General features: G+C 40.5%; 1 protein-coding gene across 4 annotated transcripts in view; it reads right to left on the bottom strand.

Annotated features, from left to right (window-relative positions):
* TMEM108 (transmembrane protein 108) overlaps positions 1–16,435 on the bottom strand; it is a 364,474-nt gene that overhangs the window by 340,198 nt on the left and 7,841 nt on the right. The gene's annotated exons all lie outside the window — the stretch shown is intronic.

The raw sequence follows: 16,435 nt of genomic DNA on the forward strand, positions 1-16,435 counted from the left end.
AAATGGTGGCTATTTCCCCTCAACATTCCTTGAACCACAAGGATTAGAGGTAGGTTGGTGTTTTTATTTCTTCCTACATCTAGACCATTATCCCTCCCTTTCCTCTCTGTACAAGTGCTGAGCTTTGAGTCACAAAAAAATCAGACCACCACCCACTCCCCCTCATTCGGGGAAGACCTGGGTTCCTAGCTGCCTGCCATTCTCCCTCACTACCATGGCCATGATTCCAGGTGAACTCAATATCCACACAGATGATCCAGTGCTCTGACTGCTCAGTCTTTATCCTCCACCCTAACTCCAAGGTTAGACACCAGTTCTTAACTGTAATTCCTCTGTGTTACTAACCACCACCATCTCCTGTGACAGTTCTCCACCTCTGGTACCCCAACTTCAGTGAGACCTGCAAACCACTGATCTTACCACTTTTCACTGTCCCTGGAGTTTCTCATGTCTGGCCTCAACCCCTTAACGAGTTTGATTTCCACATTCAATTGTTACAACCACTCCCTTTTTGAGTGAGGAAAGAATATACCCTGAACTCCCTCTCACTCTCATGTGGACCTGCCAACCTGGCAAAACTACAACCTGGTCAACTTCATTACTCCATTTATGCACATACAGGCCCAGAGACAGGAACCATACACAACCCGTTGAATGCTCTCACTCTGAATCTGTGTCCTCCAGTGAGCCCCTACTTACATCCCCCAGGTAACTGGCAAAAGTCCTCTGAAGTGTTGCCTCCAATCTTTCTCCTCCCATTCTCTCTTAAATCCACAGGGGCTGGATAAATCTTTGTAGCAATGAACTGGCATTAAATTCTGTCACCAGACTTTAGACTGAAAGTTAATACTGCGAAAGTAAATTTTGTATGCAATTTACTCCAAGTTTCTAAGGCAATACATATGTTCTGAGTTAGAATATGTTTCTGAATACTGCCCTTAGCACAACCTCCTTCGAAACTAGAAGCAGAAAATGAATGGTAGAACACATTAAGATTTAAGCTCACTAACCAACTTCCTTTAAACCTACCCCTTTAGATCAGGGGTTCCTATCCTTCTGGCCCAAAAGAATGTCCATTAGCTGCAGGCTGATGTTTTCATTCTGAGCCTATAAGACAATTTTAAATGAGATGTTAATGGGGAACATAATTATTAAAAAAAAAAAAAACCCTCAAATGGTCTCATGGTTATATTTTGTCCATCAGGTCAACAGGTTATGATTTTCCGTCAAAAATAATGTGACAATGCTAGTGGAAAATACGCATATCAGGAAAAAAAAAACTGGATTAAGGAATGACTAAGCACTAATTTTATTTGCAAAATGACCTTTTCTCCTAGAAAATGCATTCTGACTTCCCAGCACTGCCATGGAAAAGACTCTGTGTCCATGCTACCCCATTTAAATTGCAGGTGTTTAAGATACCTAATAAACTACCAATGAAAGAAATTGCTAGTTCTTTTTAAAAATAAGTGCCAAAACTGTTAGCAACAGTTAAATGGTTTTGGAGGTCCATAAAATTATGCCAAAATACCTCCTTCAATGTGAAGCACTCCCTGATTTTCCTTTCATATTTGGGTAAACACTCAAGGTAAAATGATATATTTGAATACATATGCCATCATAAAAGCTGCCTTAGGAAGGTACTTACATATTCCATACCACAGAACTGCAAACCCACTTGATACCCTAGACTTTAAGCTCCTAGGAAACAAAGGTACTCCTCTGTATTTCTATCACCTAGTATAGTAGCATATATACAGTTTAACTTAATAGATATTCTATAAAAACAATGTCCAGTTCTTTCCACCCATTTAATATGTCTTATTTGCATGATGCTCCAAACACTTGATCAATAAGGCCAAGCATGTTTTAAATATTATGATTTTTAAGGATGAGACTTGTTCGTTGCACAAACATTCAAATTATACAGCAAAGTACCAAAACAAAAATAAAAATCACTTGGAAAAAACACTGCTAGAATTTTATTGAACATTCTTTGTGTGTTCACATATATGCATTTACAATTTTATATGAATGGGTTATTTATGTTGTTCTGTAACCAGAACTGTTTTAACTAATGCATCATGGATATCTCTCCATAAAAACAAAGTACTACTACATCATTTTTAATGCCTACCTAGTATTCCAGAGTATACATGTATCATTTAATAATGTCTCCTACTAATGGATATTTAGGTTATTTATAGTTTTTTTTTAACCAAACGCAAAACTGCAAGTATCTCTGTGTATGCATCTTTCAACAGCTGTGCAATTGCTTTCTCTAGATAAAGTCAGGAAGTTGAATTGCTAGACCAAAGTATAAATACATTTTACCTTTTTGTGTATGTTGTCAAACTGTGCTCCAGAAAGGTTATAACAACACAGACCCAACCAACCATAGTGCTCCAGAGGGCCCACATTCACCAACACCATTATGTGTTAACTTTATAATCACCGCCAATTTGATTTCTATTTTCATGTTATGGATATTAACAACAAACATGCTCTACATGTTTTTCAATTACTCACATCTTTGAAATCTTGTTTATGGTGATTTTCACTATATAAGTTTTAAATTATTACATTATAAAGCTTAGCAACTTTTTAATAGTCTGGTTCTCATGACACATAAGGAAAGATTCCATCAACCCAAGCTTTTTAAAATCATCAATATTTTCTGCTGGTATCATTCTTTTTTTTTTTTTTAATTTTTTTTAATGTTTGTTTATTTTTGTGAGAGAGAGAGAGAGAGACTGACCGTGAGCAGGGGAGGGGCAGAGAGAGAGGGAGACACAAATCTGAAGCAGGTTCCAGGCTCTGAGTGGTCAGCCTAGAGCCCAACATGGGGCTCCAACTCACAGACCAGGAGACCATAACCTGAGCCAAAGTCAGATGCTTAACTGACTGAACCACCCAGGTACCCCCTGGTATCATTGTTCTTAATCTTTCTGTCATCATAAATCCCTTTGAGAATCTGATAAAACCAGAACCACCCACAAAAAATGTCCTTAAATATAAACATTTTACAGACAATTTCACACAGTTCAAGAACTCACTAACTAGATGTGTCATCTTGCTCCAATCACATTTTCTGTATCTGTTGTCACGCTTTTCTGCAAGCAAATGTAGAATGATAAAATATTTCTCTATCAGGGGCTATTTGTACAAGACAGGATGCAGAATACCTACTATATCCACAGGTTAAGCAGCCTCCCTTATTGTAGCTCTCTTGTCAAGGACTATATCCCCCCATCTGGTCCCTCTTCCCATGCACAGTACAAGAATAATTTCTGAGTAAACATATAAAGAGAAGTTCCCTTCAATTTTTGCCCAATGGCACTTCTGGCTGGGCCCACATATGTGAAGAGGTCAATGAGTTAGGAAAGAATGGTAAAGGGATTCCTTTACCATTTTCTACCCTCTGAACTCATTTCAGAACACCTCTTGAGTTTACTCTAAAATTTCAAAATTTTTATTAAAGTTCTTACTTGCTCATCACTCATCTTTTGGCCACTTTCCATTTTTAACATTCTGTAGGACACAGTTTAAAACAAAACTCTACTGAGTTAGAAGAAATTGAAAAAATGTAAAACTCATGAAGGCCATAAACTATCAGTGTTGACAGAAGCTAATAGGAGGGGAGCCAATAACTATTCCAGGAGGAGATAAGGTACTAAAACATAGTATACTGCTTTATAGGTATCAAGGAAGGAAAATATATATAAGGTTTCCTCATTATCAAATACAAATAATAAGGACATTATCAAAATGTAAGCTATTCATGTAATAGCTAAGCTGTGTAACCCAATGAAATTCAAGACCGAAGTATTCTAACAATGAGTGTTTTCACAGCATTCTCACAAAATTTGAAGGAGGGTAGAAATCTAGATTACAGGCCAAGCTCTGGTACACATGAGCTACTAATTGGCCTTGGGCAAGTCACTTCCCTTCTCTAGGTTAAAAATCCTCAGATTAAACATCAAAAGCCTCCTTGGCCCTAAGGCTGCTCAGCATCATGGACTTCTATAGCTCTCAATACCTAGAGCTCTCCTAAGACATTTAAGTATTTGTTAAATGTCTATCCTCTCCATTTGATGATAAGCTCAATGTCTTTACTCACCTCAGATCTGCTGCTCCTTACACAATGCCTGGCAGGGAGGGAACGAGGGATGAAGAAATAATTGAATCAATAAACCCACAATCAAAAAATGAGATGGTAAACCAGAAGATCTCTAAAGTATGTTTGGATGTTAAGGTAATAAGGGCATTTCTTCCTCTTGAATTTTATAAATGCTTGGGTTTAATTAGGTTAATACATTTATAGATCACCTAATTTCAATGGAGTCTTAGGTTTTTGTCTACAGGGAGAAAAAGTGGGGCCAAGAAGACATGAGAATTAGATGTTGTCCCTGCCCTTCAAAGAAATGGATCTGGCAAAAAAAAAAAAAAAAAAAAAAAAAAAAATTCAAAACAACTAGGATGAAGGAATAGAACTTTAACGAAAATAATGACTTCACCAGAGTGATGGAAAACCAGTAACAAAATAAGTGGTCTGAGTAAGAGGACTTGGGATGGCTTTCAATTATGAGAATGCACTATACAGAGAGGTGTGCTTACTCCTCTGCAGCCACACAGACCAAGTGAGACCTGATTGAAAAGGATCTAGGCATCTTCCATTTCCTGGCAGTGAAAGGAAAAAGAATCCTCTTAAGTCAAAAGTGTGGCTCATGTTCCTGAGATTCCAAGTTTACAAGAAAGGAAAAGGTAAGATTTAGCTCAACAGACAAAAATCAGATATGGCTGAGGTGCACCTGGGTAGCTCAGTTGGTTAAGCGTCTGACTCAACAACGGCTCAGGTCTTGATCTCAGGGTCATCAGGCTCTGCAATGGGAGTGAAGCCTACTTAAAACAAGCAAACAAAAAAATCAGGTATGGCTGAATCAGTCCTACTACAGACTGCTTTGGAGGCATGGAGAATTTGGACCTGTTTAGAACATAAATGCTACTCCAGGGAGAACCAAGCAAGTGGTTATTGAATACAAATACAAAAATGGTAAGTAAGCAGAGGTAAAGGGAATGAGTAAGACTGCAGAAACTACTATTAATGCACTGAAACCCCACTATTCTGAGTTCCTGTCATGTGCTTCCCACAGTACAGGCAATATAAATAATGCCAAGGGAAGTCGATGGCATGGTTCATGCTTATAAAGGCCTTACTGTCTAATATGGAGACAAATAATTGAGGAAAAAATTCCAGCAAGTAACAAAGTCTGCCAGTCACAAAAACATGGCCTCAAATGAGAATATCCAATGAAGTAAATCTAGGTAAACAAAAAGGCCTGGAGCAGATCTGTGAAACAGGGCTCTGCCTTGGCACTTTTCTTTTTGAACCTCTCACCCCTCAGAAGCATTCTTCCTCCATTTTTTCCACCCTGGGAAGAGAGCTGGTAGGCACAAGAGAATAGCCACAACACTCAGCAGCCTGACTTATAGCCAAACAAGAGGAAGGGAGCCCCAGACGGACAAGATGTGGCAGGGAGTACACATCTGATCGCAGCAGTGATTCCAAGGGCAGAGTAGGGTGTGATTTGCACAAGAGCAAGATGCAAGCCGTTCTTCCCTTCCTCAGGAGCAAACCCTCAGAGGGGCAGTCCATTCTTTATAGACAGAGCCCCAACGCATCAGCTTTTCTTCCTAAATCCTGAGGGAAGAGGGGATAGCTTCCAGGAGCAGCAGAAAGTTCTGATTAGCTCACACGGCAAGAAATTGAGAGGTTTATTTAAAACTGAAGGTAGACTAGGATATCTGGCCTAAGTCAACAAAACAGCCACATGTCTGAGCTGATAAATATCTCTCCTTCCATTTATTTTTCTTATCCTACTGCCATGGTTTAAAAAAAAAAAATCCAACTTGCTCAGTGGTTATATTTCTTGCTTCCTCCAACTATAATATTTCTGTGAGGAAGAGCACATGGCTGAGGCCCTGACATCTCCCTGACTTTCAGAAGGATGGCCCAGCAACTAAGTGCAAAGCAGTTTCACAGTTTATTGTTCCCACTCTCCCTTTCTTCTCCTCTGAAACACAAATATGGGCACTCCCTCCATCAGCACCTATAGAATCAAGTGTCAAGGGGCTCCTATTGCCTGCCTATAATATGTCTTTATTCAAAGAAGTTACACTAGATAATCGTTCTGATTATGAGGGGAAAAAAAATGTATCTTTACTCTTCTCCAAAAGAGGAATCTGAGAAGAATGAAACACAACTTTTCATACCACAAACATTTTTGTGGCTTTTTATATATTTCTTTCAAAAGCCTGAGATAAAAAGAGACAAAACAACTGGTAAGGGTCCATTTAGCAATACACATGAATAACCAAAGAATGCAAAAGAATCTAAGTAGTTATACTCCTGTCTCTTGCCAAAAAAAATTCAAGAAAAAAAGAGACAAAATTAATTTAATGAGAACCACACATCTATATGAAATTATAGCCCATTTTAATAACTTAAAAAACCAATATATCAAACTAGAAAAGCAATACAAGCATCTAAGTTATTCTCGAGTAGGAAAAAAATTTAAGACTTATTTTGTGCATGAGACAATAAGAAAAATTGTAAAAAGAGAAGGGATAGGAGGAGTTAGAGTTTATGAAACCTAAATTTATTGACCTAACATATGGCTTAAATTATTTGAACAAAATGTAGAAAACCATAATTTAAGTAGAAAGAACAAAAGAAACACTGATATGCTTTCAGCCCCGTATTCAGAGAGGGGCAGAGCTGCCAGGAGAGCACCACCATCATTTGAGAACACTGGCAGGCTTATTCATGCTAACATGTTATAATTGAGAATCAATACAGGGCAGAGTCTGCTTAAATGAACTCCAAGAGTTTGTCCAAGCAAACCTGTTAATGTCATGTTGCATTTTATTAAATGATGTTTGGAATAAAAACCCTGTTGGTTGGGCCTTATAAAACTTTGTTTTAAGAATATGTATGCCTTACCTTCCAATGACAGCTATAATGATAGCATTTGGCTCTACGATAAATCTTACTATATATGAGAAGAAACAAATGTGAAGGAATCTCTTATCAAGGTTATGTAGAGTAACCTTGAAGTTGCTGTCCATTTCTGATGTGGGCAGATACACTAGAGCCCCATGAATGTCCACGAACATAATTTTCACAATCACAGGGGGACGGGGGAGAATATATCTTCAGGTGCTTGCTGGGGCTAGGAATAGTGGCCTTTATCAAAGAAAGATGTAGTTAGAGAAGGCATGAAAGTGGTAGGTGGAGGATGGCTAATCAAGAACTGTGATGCAAACCAACTCTGCTATGATGTTCAATAACTTAGTCAGGGGCACCTAGGTGACTCAGTTGGTTAAGTGGCCAACTCTTGATTTCAGCTCAGATCATGATCTTATGGTTCATGAATTCCAGCCCAGCACTGTGCTGATAGCACAGAGCCCCCTTAGGATTCTCTCTTCCTCTCTCTGCCCCTCCTCGGCTTGTGCACATGCACACATGCACTCTCTCTCTCTCAAAATAAAAATACAAAAAATAATAACTTAATCAGCAAGCACATATGATGAGCCTACATGCAGAACTCTGCCAAACACGCAGAAAAGAGGATACAGGTGGGAAAGCACCACAAGTGCCATGCTCACAATTATTCTATAAGGTGATATTATGAACCCCAACCTAAAAGTAAGACAATTGAGGCTGACAGAAATTAAATATTTTTCCCAAAGTCACATTTCTAAAAGCTGATACAGGCAGGATGGAAATGCAAGTCTGGGTCCTAGGCCAAGGGTCTATCAATACTGCCAAACCAATTGGTCACTGAAGAAAAATGAGAAAAAACAGGCATTCTATGCAAACAGGAGAAAATGGGACCAAGGACCCATTCGAGTTAGGAGAAGTTTATGTGTAGAAAGAACAGAAAGAAAGTCAGAAAGTTGGGAATCAGACTGTGGACAGCCTTTATGCCCAGTTAAGAAGCACCTTGTACTGCAGCCAGTTGGTGGAACCACAGATAAGACAAAAATGTAGGAAAGGTGTCAAAGAGACTAAAGAATCTAAACAAGGCATTAGGGAAAGGCATTTGGAGAAACACCAGGAAAGAACAAAGATTTAAAATCAAGCACCGTATTAACATAGGATTTGGGTCTCTCAAAGTAAAAACATTATCTTCTAAGTTGGGGGTCCCTAATGTCCTATTGCTTAATGCTTTACTGATGTCAATAATTAAAAATTCCAGAAGTGCTCCAGTAAGTCTTCTTTCCCCCAAAACAGGGACAGCTTTTGATAGCTAAGAGAAGCATGTGCCTATCTGCCTGCTTCCTTGCCCATGAAGCCTCCTTAAGGGGGTATGCTGATAAAGAATGGGTCACACTTGGGGACATTATTTCAGCTATAGCTTCACTTCTTGGAAAGGTGAAGGCCAAGATGGAATGATGGGCTCAGGAGGCAAAGGGTAGAGAATGAAATCACCCCTTCCTGTGGCTCACAGGAAGGACAGGCCAGTTCATCAAGGCTAGAGGTTTCAGCCCTGCCCTCAGGCATCTGCACTCATAGTCCTTACCCTTGTGCACATTTAACACTCACAGAGAGTGGCCTGTAGCAGGACAAAAATCTCAGGACTCAGGATCCTGGCTCTTGGCCATCTTTCAGAATCTCTTTATACCCTAGAGAGAGCAGATGTCTTTACTGTTGCTACAAAATCTTCATGGAGGGGCTACATATTAATACCTGATTCTATGAGAATATAGTCTTATTTTTGTATAAAAAAAATTGTACATGCACAAATTTGAGTTACTTTAGCTTATACTATAAGATTAGTACTTCTTTAATATTAAAGATTTTAACCTGGCAATATGTGGTTATCTAATATAAATGTTCCTATTCAGAAAAAATATGGATATTAAACCTCACTGGATACAATTCTACATGTTTCCCTTTTTCTTTCCACTAAAAAAAAAAAAATTCAATAGAGAGGATGGAGAGGGATCTTCACAGTGTCAGACGAGGAGAAACTGCAGCAAATGGTGCATCTTTGCTCTTTTTATCTCAGTAGTCAGCAGCAGGGTGAGAAACCTGATCCAGATCACCCTTCAATAACAGACTACATTCTTTTCTCAATCAGCAGTTGCAGAAGCCCTGCTGAACTCCCCTTTTGCCGTTTTCAACGAAAGTTGCACCCAAGGAAATACTGATTGTCTATATGTGGCACCACTGTGTTCCAGGCACTTGAGAAGTGTGAGAGCCTTAAATCAATTCCATGAACCAATGGTCTGTTTGTGTTGCCACAGATCACACCACTCACAGCTGTGCGGGTCCATGAAGCCAGGACCTTTGTTATTACCCTGACACAGAATTATCAGTAAGGACAGAGCCTTCCACAATATGAAAACGCATTACCTTGTAAAGTCACAATCTATTGGTTCAAATGAAGCTAACTCTCCAAGATCAGGGATAAAGGCACAAAACACACTATAGCACAAACATTAAGTCTACTTTGTAAGGCAGTAATCCCCAAAATGACAACATCTATACAGAATTTATTTTTAGAGTCATAAGCCAAGTTATTTTCCTTTGTCAGAACTAGAATCTTACAAACCCAGCTGTTAAACAACATTTGTCAAAAACGTCAAAACGTCTTTCAACATTTAGACAGCCACCTCGCCATTATTCCTATGGGATACATGGGTGGCTGAGAGAATCACATTTGACAGATGCAAAAAATAAGTCATCCATACGGCAAATACAACTCTTCATTTTCCAAACATCTAGCCCAGCAATTTCCCTACCATTCTGCCTTGGGATGCAGCCAATCTTCCCAAAAGAATGGATTTAGGCTTTTTCACAATTGCTACTGAACATGGAGGCTTCACAATCTTCCAATTCTTTATTTTACACAGAACCCACAAATATTGTTTATATTCATTCTAAGAGTTAAGAATTCAGGATCTTAATGCTAGAGAGAGCTCATGTTGTATCAGTATATGTCATGATTGCTCCCTGCTAGGGAAACTGCCAGGACCGCAGTCATTACTGAGGCAAGTAGCCCAGGTCACAGCTGTTTGGACCAAGAGAGGGCATCAGTTACCCTAAGATTTCTGGTAGAAGAGCTTTGACCACTAGGCATGATAGTTACTACAGAACTATCATATTCCTTTTCTTCTTGGTCCATACACAGATCACCAGTTGGGTTGTGGGGACAAAAAGAAAAAGCAGGAACAGGAATACATGAGGAGAGAAGCCAAAATGGAAATGCTATGCCATGTTAAATGGTCAAGAAGTAGAATATGGATTGACCAACCACTGGTAGTACCAAACATCCTGGAGTTGCAGAATACTGGGAACAATCTTCCTGGTCCTGAGTTAGGTCCTGTCTCTGTGAGGTCTGACCAGACTACACCTCCTTCTCAATCTGAAAGAACCCTGGGATTCTTCCCAACTTGCTACATATCTGACATTGTTTTATTTTCTCACACGTCTTTAACCCTTCCATTTATTAGGTGACTTAAATGAATTTCTGTTCCTGGGATCAAAGACATTTATATAGGTCCCACAGCAAAATGACTCAAAGCTTTCCTTTTCTCTTTATTAACTATAACACAACCTCAGATCTCCTCTCTGATAGCGTACATATAACCTCACAAATTTAAGGGCTACTCTGCCAATTATTTGCAATCAGAGAAAGAAAAGAAATGGCTAGTGAAGCCTATCTCCCTTGGATTGTCTTAAAATCGCCACCGTTGCATTTTTTCTGTTGCCACATATAGACCACAATTTACTTTCAAGTAGACGTAGAAGATTAGCCACAGTGAGTCAAGAATGAAAACCCAAAATCCTATGGGAGCTTCAGTAGTCTATCTTCTGTGGCACTGACAGATTCCCTCCTGTGACTTTTGAGTTAAGGCTCAGGGGTCAATCTCTACATTGACAAAATCTGATTCTTCTGATCCCTATAGAATAAAATTGGTTGCCAAAGCTATTCCAGCACTGGGAAAAGGTCAGGTTATATCAAAAATTAATGAGCCAGCCCCCACAAAGCTTCTGTACCTTCTTCTCCAACTCATTACTCCTCCCTCCCCCAAAAACACACCATTCATCCCTCTAGCAGTCAGTTATTCTCAATCATAGGTATTTGGAAGTAGGGGGGGATGGGGGGACATGTTGGTTGACTTGATGACTTGGTTTGAGTAATATTAAAATTTAGTGACCAGAGATGCTAAACACCCTATAATGGACATAAATAGACCAAAAAAGTTCCATACAACGATGAATCATTCTATCAAAATGCTAATAGCACTTCCCTTGAGAAACATTGAGCCCTCTCCAACATTTGGGGCAGACGAAAAGCAAGAAAGAAAGGCAAACTGAAGAGAGGAGAGCAGTAAGAGAACACGCAATGCACCCCATCAGAAGTTAAGCAGTCTAGTAAAGGCTGTCCAAAGATCAATCTCAGCCCCTGCGGACCTCCTTCTCCTCACCTCCAACAATAATACTCATGGCACACAGACTTCTTACTCTCATTCCCCCTACCGTGCAAAACAATCTTGGGCTCAGATTTAAATTACATCTTTTTAGGGGCGCCTGGGTGGCTCCGTCGGTTGGGCGTCCGACTTCAGCTCAGGTCACGATCTCGCAGTCCGTGAGTTCGAGCCCCGCATCGGGCTCTGGGCTGATGGCTCAGAGCCTGGAGCCTGCTTCCAATTCTGTGTCTCCCTCTCTCTTTGTCCCTCCCCCGTTCATGCTCTGTCTCTCTCTGTCTCAAAAATAAATAAACGTTAAAAAAATTTTTTTTTTTAAATTACATCTTTTAAAAAATTGTGTCTTTATTTCCGCATCTTTTCATTTGTTCTAATTATGATAGTTTCTGAGCAACTAATACTGGTAATAGTAATAGATAATATCAACTGAAAATTCTACCACATTGCTAACGGGCTTAATTACTAAATTTGTACTATAATAAGTCTGTTGGAAAATTTGCTTTAGAGACTAATTCTTTAGGATGTAACTCCTCAGAGGTTAGGCTTATGAATTACTACCATCTTCTGAAACACTTTTGTGAGCCACACTGGGGCTTGGCAGAAGGAAAGGTGAAAATTCTCTTGCTACCTCTCCCAAGCTCTTTGTTAAGTTCTAGGCAGTATCCAAAGAGACAACCTGCACAAACAAATTTCACCACTGTGGAGAGACCAAATGGAAAGAGCTCAGAAACTTCTGATTAAAGGGCAAATATTTTAGAGGCAGTATACTTATGTCAGAGAGACAGGCCCATGGCACTTTCTGTAACAGAGAGATGCCACAGCAAGGTAAAAGTTCAGCAAGAAACACTCACAGACTGAAAAGCTCCCCAGGATGGAAAAAGTCCAAAATGCAATTCTGTTTTAAATGAGGTGAAGTCTTGTTAGAACAAGAGCATATTATCACTAAAAATAAGGGTTTCCAACAAGTAAGGTCCTTGTAGATGAAAGCACCATGCCCCGTAGAAATTCCTACTATTGTGGACATTCCTAATATTGGTGTCCAATATGGTATCCACTAACTACATGTGGCTATGAAGCACTTGAAATGTGGCTGGCATGAATGAAGGACTGAGTTTCTAATTTAATTTTAATTCATTTAAATAAAAATAGATAAACGTGGCTAGTTGCTACTGTATTGAACAATGCAGGAAAAGGTTTAGACCATGATTTGGGAAAATGACGTAAGAGATTATCGCAAAAAAATCTTACATATCTTCTGACTACCTGGAAAATACTTTCTCAGTGCACTCCCTGCCAGAGAGGGACAATTCGTAAGAAGTCACAACATAAAAAAATATCAGAAAAGAGTAGTGCTTTTAAAATGTTAGCATGTGGGGCGCCTGGGTGGCTCAGTCGGTTAAGCGTCCAACTTCGGCTCAGGTCGTGATCTCGTGGTTCGTGAGTTCAAGCCCCGCGTCGGGCTCTGTGCTGACAGCTCGGAGCCTGGAGCCTGTTTCCAATTCTGTGTCTCCCTCTCTCTCTCTGACTCTCCCCCGTTCATGCTCTGTCTCTGTCTCAAAAATAAATAAACATTTAAAAAAAATTTTTTTAATAAATAAATAAAATAAAATGTTAGCATCCATCAGAATCACCTGGAGGTCTTATTTGCTGTAAATTTTGTGGATGTGTCTAACAATTACAGGGGCCAGACACACAGCAAGGTGGAACTCAAACCTGCCAGGACGCTCTACATCTAATTCCTGCATTGGCCCTGTCTTGGAGTCAAAATGAGGCTTTCTATTAGAATAATATAACTGTTTCAGGTCTAGGTCAGGGTTACCACCATTCCAACACAGTTCTAGAAGAGTATCAAAAGAACACATGTTATATTAAAACTTTTATTTATCACTCAAAGGGCATAGGTTGAAGATAAACCCTTTCCACATTTCCAAAGAAACAGAAATAAAAGGTTTTAGAATAAAAACATTTCTACAAATATTCTGTGGTCTTTTTTGTATTACCTATAAAATCTGTTCTAGGATCAGTGGTCATTTGGGAGGATATATTTCTTTTGAGGGTTGTCACTTCTTTATGTTCTTTATCTACTTATACATGAGTTACTTTAACATTAAGAGACCACCCCATGAAAAAACAATTCCTTAGATGTGGTGTATGTGTGTACACATATACGGTCACACACACAACGGAATATTACACAGCCATAAAAAGAATTAAATCTTGGGGTGCCTAAGTGGCTCAGTCAGTTAAGCATTCAACTCTTGATTGAAATTCAGGTCATGATCTCATGGGTTGTGAGATGGAGTCCCATATCGGGCTCCATGCTGACAGTGCAGAACCTGCTTGGGAATTTCTGTCTCCCTCTCCCTGCCCCTCTCTCTCACTCAAAATAAATAAACTTAAAAAAAAAAAAATTAAATCATTCCATTCATGACAACATGGATAGACCTAGCAGGTATTATGCTTAGCAAAATAAGTCAGACTGAGAAAGAAAAATACCCTGTAATTTCACCTATATGTGGAATCTAAAAGACAAAACAATGAATAAACAAAGCAGAATCAGACCTGTAAATACAGAGAACTGATGGTTGCCAGAGGGGAGCGAGGTGGGAAGATGGGCAAAAATGGGTGAAGGGGAGGGGGAGATACAGGCTTCCAGTAATGGAATGAATAAGTAACAGGAATAAAAGTCACAAGATAGGGAATATAGTCAATGATATAGTAATAGCATTGTATGGTGACAGACGGTAGCAGAACATAGAAGTTGAATCAATGTTGTACACCTGAAACTAATATAACATTCTGTGTCAACTAAAACATTTTTTTTTGAGACAGAGATAAAGAGGCGGGGGGGGGGGGGAGGAGGAGACAGAAAGGGAGAAGGGAGACAGAGAGGGAGAAGAAGAGAGACAGAGAGGGAGAAGAAGAGAGACAGAGAGGGAGAAGAGAGACAGAGAGAAGAGGAGAGAGAGGAGAGAGGGTGAGGAGGAGAGAGAGGAGAGAGGGTGAGGAGGAGAGAGAGAAGAGAGGCAGAGGAGGAGAGAGAAGAGAGGGAGAGGAGGAGAGAGAGAGGGAGAGGAGGAGGGAGAGAGGGAGAGGAGGAGAGAGGAAGGGAGAGTAGGAGAGAGGAAGGGAGAGTAGGAGAGAGGAAGGGAGAGTAGGAGAGGAGGAGGGAGGGAGAGGAGGAGGGAGGGAGAGGAGGAGGGAGGGAGAGAAGGAGGAGAGGGAGGGAGAGGAGGAGGAGAGGGAGGGAGAGGAGGAGGAGAGGGTGGGAGAGGAGGAGGAGAGGGTGGGAGAGGAGGAGAGAGAAGAGAGGGAGAGAGGAGAGAGAAGAGAGGGAGAGGAGGAGAGAGAGGGAGGGAGAGGAGGAGAGAGAGGGAGGGAGAGGAGGAGAGAGAGGGAGGGAGAGGAGGAGACAGAGGGAGGGAGAGGAGGAGACAGAGGGAGGGAGAGGAGGAGACAGAGGGAGGGAGAGGAGGAGAGAGGGAGGGAGGGAGGGGAGAGAGAGAGAAGGAAGGAAGGAGGGAGGGAGGGAGGGGAGGAAGAGAGAGGGGAGAGAGAGCGTGTATGCACATGAGCAGGGGAGAGGGAGAGAAAATTTTAAGCAGGCTCCACACCCAGTGCTGAGCCCAACACGGGGCTTAATCCCACAACTGTATGATCATGACCTGAGCCAAAATCAAGAGTTGGACCCCTTAACTGACTGAGCCAACCAGGTGCCCCATTTTTTTTTAAAGAAATTTCCTTGACTATTCTTCTCAATAGCCTTCTTTTTTGCCTCCTTCACTCCCCTCTTTCTTAATGTTCCAAAAAGAAAGCCTTCATTCAGAATACATTGCTGTAACGAATAGGACATGAAGCCTTAAAATAAAATCAGAATCCAGTACTGTTCATTTCCCTCACCAACAATCCTTCTCCCTTCTTCAAACTCCCAATGTTCCTCAGTTAATACTTTCACAAAGTTTAAGAGTGATCCTTGGGTCCTAGAAATTTGGGGAAACAGGCATCATTTCTTAATATTTATAGAGCCCCCAAGTAGTCACACAACAAATACTATGTACATCACTTTCTTAGGCTACTGAGTTTATTAACGCTGTATCTCTTTTACAGGTAGGGAAACTGTAGCAAAATGAAGCTAAATGATTAAAATCTAGTCCCAGAACAACTCTTGCTCTGCAAGATCCAATCCCTTCAGCAGTATTATTTTAGCAGTGGTTCTCACTGTTGGCAATTTCCTGCCCCCACCCCAAGAGGACATATGGTAACGTCTGGAGACACTTTTGACTATAGAGAGTGCTACTGGAATCTAGTGGGTAGAGGCCAAGGACCCTACCAAACATGCTACAGTGCACAGGCCAGCCCCTCCCCTACCCCACCCCCAAATAACTGCCTGGCTCATAGTGTCAACAGCGTTAAGGATGAGAACCCCTGCTTCGCTGGTAATTCTAGCATTACTTTCTTTGCCCCCCTAATCAATAAAGAATGGCTCCCTCTACAATTTGATCTTTGTACAGTATTTACACAGGAACATGCCAATCAGGTATTATTTCTGGCCTTCTATACTTTCTAATTACTTTAAAAATGTAAGATCCATGGGAACCACAGAGGAAAATGAGGAAAGCTAGCAAAGTCTGGCTTCTTTCCTTTAAGGAGAAAACCTAGCAAAGACCAGGTCCTTGAGCTAGCAACCTCCAGGCCCTGAGCTATGGTGTGTATCTGGCTGCTCACCTGGACTTTTCTGTTGTTAAAGTGCTTTGCAACTCCCTTTTCTCTACTTTGCTTATCTCTAAGCACATGCATTATTCCAGAGCAGTAATGATGTATGCTTATGGGAATCTCCAGAGATCTACAGACCCTAATTGTCTATTTCGTTCAGTAAATTGTACTCATTACTAAGTCACGTGAGACACTGAAGGACATCAGTCTTTCTGGCTGCCCT

This window comes from Leopardus geoffroyi, chromosome C2 (genome assembly GCF_018350155.1).
Source record: "Leopardus geoffroyi isolate Oge1 chromosome C2, O.geoffroyi_Oge1_pat1.0, whole genome shotgun sequence".
Lineage (NCBI taxonomy): Eukaryota > Metazoa > Chordata > Mammalia > Carnivora > Felidae > Leopardus > Leopardus geoffroyi.